The sequence below is a fragment of the Gracilinanus agilis genome, chromosome 2 (assembly GCF_016433145.1).
Source record: "Gracilinanus agilis isolate LMUSP501 chromosome 2, AgileGrace, whole genome shotgun sequence".
Taxonomy (NCBI): domain Eukaryota; kingdom Metazoa; phylum Chordata; class Mammalia; order Didelphimorphia; family Didelphidae; genus Gracilinanus; species Gracilinanus agilis.
In genome coordinates, this window is record NC_058131.1 from 65,277,712 (window position 1) to 65,283,637 (window position 5,926).

Below are 5,926 nucleotides of genomic sequence, written 5' to 3' on the forward strand. Positions count from 1 at the left end.
TTCCTTCCTTCCTTCCTTCCTTCCTTCCTTCCTTCCTTCCTTCCTTCCTTCCTTCCTTCCTTCCCTCTTTTCTCCCTCTAATCCTTCCTTCCCTCCTTCCCTCCTTTCTCCCTCTAATCCTTCCTTCCTTCATTTAAATGGAATCCACAATATATATCATGAAAACGTATAATTTCAGTTTTCCAGAACAACCAGTCCTGTTGCTTTGTTGCTCTATTTCCTACCCCCAAATCATTCATTCAAAATAAAACAAAATCTGAATTATGATTTTGAGTTAGTTTCACATCACATTCTTCTTCATATAACTTAAGTTTGAATGAGATTAGGATCTTGGAAAGCTTTCTTTTTCTTTCCCTTTTTTATTTCAGGGCGACTTCAATTTGCACAAATCTCACTCCTTGTTTAGGTCTTCATTTGCCTATCATTTAAAGAAAAATGTTTAACTTTTCAGAAATATGCATTTTATTCTTCTCTTGGTCACTCTGGACTGGTCCTTGGACTCATCAACTCTGAAATAAGTAACCTCAAAACAAGGCAAGTAAATGGTGGTTGAGGTGATACTAGGGCTTTATTCTCAAAGAAACTTCAGGATAAATGGAAATAAGACTCAGAAAATGGTAGAAAAAAGGGATCTTATCAAGTACCTAATCTGAACCCCTTTTAATGCCGAGGAAATTAAGGCCCAGAAAAGGGAAATGACTTGACTAAGGTCACAGTGGAAAAGTGACAGATTCAAGACAGAAATACAAATCTTTTGCTTCTGAATCCAGTATTCTCTCCATTTTACTGTATTGCCGCTGGAAAGTTGATGGAATTATTTGAGTTTAAAAAAACCCTACCAAACAAACAGCTGTGAGCAGGTGCAGACAAGAAGAAGCTTTTCATTTTATCAGATTCAATATATTTGAAATCCATATGGGGCATGATAATGAAAATGATTAATAAGAGTCTCAAATTTATATTGATTTCAATATAGCAAATGATTTCATTTAATCTGTACAATCATGCTGTTATGCAGGGGAGGAATTATCTCAGTTTTGCAAACAAAGAAACTGAGGCTCACTGAGGCAAAGTAACCTGCTCAAGACTAGTGAATGACAGAGTCAAGATAAAAATTTATGAGGCAATTGAGTTATCAGCTTTCATATATCTTCTTAATAAAGCTCTGTTCCTCAGGGTGGTGGGCTGGGAGTTTTAGCAGACACAATTAATTAAAGAGCTAAAATATTCTACTGGTTTGTAGGTACCTACTGGGGCAGTCTGGTATAGAGCTCTTTCCACCATAGTACACTGTTTGAAAATTGAATCCATTCCTTCATTCCTTCATTCATTCAACAACTTTTTATTAAGTTCCTACCACATATAAGGAATCATCCTCATGAAGCGCATAATTTAGTGGGAAATATGATGCACAAATCTACAGTGGAATTAACATGAAATAGCTATAGTGCATAATTGATGATAAAAAGACCATATGGCAAGCATGAAAGCCCATGTCAAATCAGAAGAGGAGAAGATCACTCCTGATTGGGAAAGGGAAGTTAACAGTTTCATAATATAGATCAACAGAGGTACAATGGTTAGCTAGTCTAAAATAGGCATCGATTTGTAGGTGCTCATTAGCTATGATAATTGTGTGTACATAAACATACACTCAAAGGCACCAGTATGTGCTGAGAAAACCGTGAACCAGGAATTAATTTGCTCGTGTTTTATTTTCTGGTGTGCTGTTCAATCTCTGCATCACCTTGGAAAGTCATTCCCCTGTTTGGAGCCAGCCTCTCCCTCCATAAAATGATGGGACTGGAGTAGACAAGCTCTAAGAACTCTTCCAAATCTGGCATTCTGTGTTTTAAAACTCTGTTCCACTTGACATGGTACAATTTATACAGAAAAGTCTCAATTTGAACTGACTCATATTTAAGAAATTAGGCCTCTATATAGTTCTTTAAATGGATATAAAAATGGCAGCTTAGTTGAGGATGTTTAGAAATTAGTTGCGCCTTTGCTTTGTATCAAGATATTATTGTATAAGTGAGGACAATAATAGGATCTACCTCCAAGGGTTGTTGTGTGGATAAAAAGAGACACTATTTGTAAACTTTACAAAGTTTAAATCACTATGTTGATGCCATTATTGTTTTCTGAATTTCTATGGCTCATTCATCCATGAGGCAGTCATACAAGTTTAGATCAAATCATATTAGAGAGGGAAGAGATATTGAACTTTGATATTGATTATCAGAGCCAAATGGAACATTAGAACACAGAAGCTCAGTCAGTCAACATGCATTATTAAACATTTGCTATGTGCTGAGCCCTGTGTTATTGCTGAGAATACAAGGAAAGTGGTGGCAGCTAGGTGTCTCAGTGATCTGAGAGCCAGGTCTAGAGATGGGAGGTCCTGGGTTCAAATTTGGTCTCAGAAGCATCAGAAGCAACTATGTGAGTTGGGGCAAGTCACTCCACCCCCATTGCCTAGCCCTTACCACTCTTCTGCCATGGAACCAATGCTTAGTATTGATTCTAAAGCAGAATGTAAGGTTTAAAAATAATATAAAGAAAGGCAAGAATCTAGCCCCTACTCTCAAAGAGCTCAATGCCTGAGACTGTAAATAATTATGGATGTACAAGAAAGACACAGGAATGGAAAGTCAATGTAAATTAAGGAAAAGAAGGATAGGGGAGAAGACTGGGAAAGGCTTCAAGAGGAAAAAAGACATTGACATCAAAGTGGGGAATATTTTCAAGGAGGATGGCAATTTTTCCAATCTAATAATAAGGGGAAGTAAATATTTATTTAGTTCCTACTGTTTGTCGGACACTAAGTGCTTTTAACAAAAGTTGTATCATTTGGTGGTCACCACAATTATCATCATGTTACAATTGAGGAAACTGAGGTCAACAGAGGTCATGACTGACATAGCCAATAAGTGTTTGAAGTCATATTCAAACTTGGGTCTTTCTGTCCCCAGACTCGGCATTCTATCCACTGTGCTACCAGCTTCCTTAATCCAATAATGGCACAATAGCTACAATTTTCTTTTACACTTCAGAGTATAAGGCAACACTTTAACTTCTGTTTCATTCTCATAACAGTCCTGCTGGGCAAGCAGATGAGGGATTTATTTTTAATTGCCAAGATACTAAAAATGAGTTTCAAAAAGGTTAAGGAATAGATATTCTCTGTAAAGTCGGAAGAGAATGAGAAATGTCTTGTCTTGAAAGTCAAGGGGCATGAATTTTAGTCATGGCGCTGACACTTTAACTCTGTATGTGACTATGTATATATACTCTGTATGCAAGTTAATTCTCCCATCTGGGCTTCAATTTCCTCCTGAGTAAAATGAGAGGGCCAGACTCAGTGATATCTCTGGTTCCTGATAGTCAATGATTCTCTAATGTAATTGAAAATGATCATAGGCAATAGGCAAGATAAATGGCCTATGGTTCAAATTAATTTTAGTTCTGTCCACTTCAGTGAAACTTTTCCCACCTATTTGCATCATATCTCAAAGACCTCTTAAACGAGCTTTCTGAAACATTCTGTGGTTGGATGGCAGAGGAGATGAGGCATCAAGAGATGGATGGAGTAGTCATTTGGAAGTTGGTCTCTAACCTGAGATGCGATCGTTGATTCAGTTCTGGGAATCCAAATTGTTTTCTGTTCTTAAAACCCTTACCTTTCACTTTGGGGAATAAAGCATCGAAGCCACAGATCCACAAATCTCAAAGTTGGGAGAACCCCAAAGACTGAAAATTGAATGTTTATAATATACCATATCTCATTCTGCCAAGGAATCAATTTTTGATGCAATCCTTCGAGTAAGGAAAATGCTAAATAAAGCAATCCATGATTAAAAGCCCATGTAAGATGTCAATTTTAGAGTGGACTATAAATATAACTGAAATGAACTCAATGCTTATCAACCCTTAGAGACATACTGCTCTCTGGGGTCTGCTGGATGGAAATAGTCTACAGAGATGATGAGTTGGCAATGGTGCTTAATCAGTAACCTATGTCATTTTTGGCCTTTCAGTAGACTTTTAGTGACAATCAGACTAGTCACCATTGCTATCATCACTTCCTCACGGATGGCGAAGTTGTCACCTACCACTACTGCACAAGTGGAAGGAGGACAGTCAGGAAGAAGTTGCCACCACTCTCCTTAACACTCAGGGAATAGAGTTCTATGATGACTTGCCCAAGTTCACATAAGTATTTAGTGGCAGAATTGGGTTTCAACTAAGGTACTCATTCCAGAGCCAACTGTCATTTTACTACATAAACATACATTTGTGCTTCCTAATAGGACAAGTTAAAAGGTATATATACACTCCCACCCTACAACAAGATAAATTCAGAATGGGTGAATGACTTGAATATAAAGAAGGAAACTAAGTAAATTAGGTGAACACAGAATAGTATTCTTGTCAGATATGTGGGAAAAGAAAAACTTTAAAACCAAGCAAGAGTTAGAAAAAAAATCACAAAATGTAAAATAAATAATTTCGATTAAATTAAATTAAAATGTTTTTGTACAAACAAAATCAATGCAACCAAAATTAGAAGGGAAGCAACAAACTGGGGAAAAATCTTCATAACAAAAAACTCTGAGAAAGGTCTAATTACTCAAATATATAAGGAGTTAAATCAATTTTACAGAAAAATCCAACCATTCCCCAATTGATAAATGGGCAAGGGACATGAATAAGCAATTTTCAGATAAAGAAGTCAAAATTATCAACAAACACATGAAAAAGTGTTCTAAATCTATTATAATTAGAGAAATACAAATCAAAACAACTCTGAGGTACCACCTCACACCTCACAGATTAGCTAACATGACAGCAGGGGAGAGTAATGAATGTTGGAGGGGACATGGCAAAATTGGGACATTAATGCATTACTGGTGAAGTTGTGAACTGATCCAGCTGTTCTGGTTGGTAATTGGGAACTATGCCCAAAGGCCTTGAAAAGACTGTCTGCCCTTTGACATTTGGGTTAATATCCCAAAGAGATCATAAGGAAAAAGACTTGTACAAAAATATTTATAGCCCTGCTATTTGTGGTGGCAAAAATTGGAAAAAGGGGATGTCCTTCAATTGGGGAATGGCTGAACAAATTGTGGTGTCTGTTGGTGATGGAATACTATTGTGCTCAAAGGAATAATGAACTGGAGGAATTCCATGTGAACTTGAATGACCTCCAGGAATTGATGCAGAGCGAAAAGAGCAGAACCAGGAGAATATTATACACTGTGGTACAATAGAATATAATGAACTTCTCTACTAGCAGCAATGCAATGATCCAGAACAATTTTGAGGGACTTATAAGAAAGAACACTATTCACATTCAGAGGAAGAACTGTGGGAGTAGAAACACAGAAAAAAAAAAAACAAAAAAAAACAACTGCTTGAACACATGGCTTGATGAGGACATGATTGGGGATGTAGACTCTAAATGATCACCCTAGTGCAAATATCAATAATATGGAAATAGGTATTGATCAATGATATATGTAAAACCCAATGGAATTGTGCATCATGGGGGGAGCTTTTTTGGGGGGCAGAAAGAACATAAATCATGTAACCATGGAAAATATTCTAAACAATAATAATAAGAAGATACATACATATATATATATATGTATGTGTATATATATATATATACAATTACCCCCTCCCCTTTATTTTTTGTAGAACATTATGTAAGGAACTGGGGAAAAGATAAACTTTAAATATTATATAGCTTCTGTCCACTGGAGCTTACAGTCTAACAAAGGGATTAACTAACACAGATAGTTATAATTGTAATAATCCATGATGAGTTCATTATCTCAGAAGAATTTGCTTCTCTCTCTCTCTCACTTTCCTTCCTTCCTTCCTTCCTTCCTTCCTTCCTTCCTTCCTTCCTTCCTTCCTT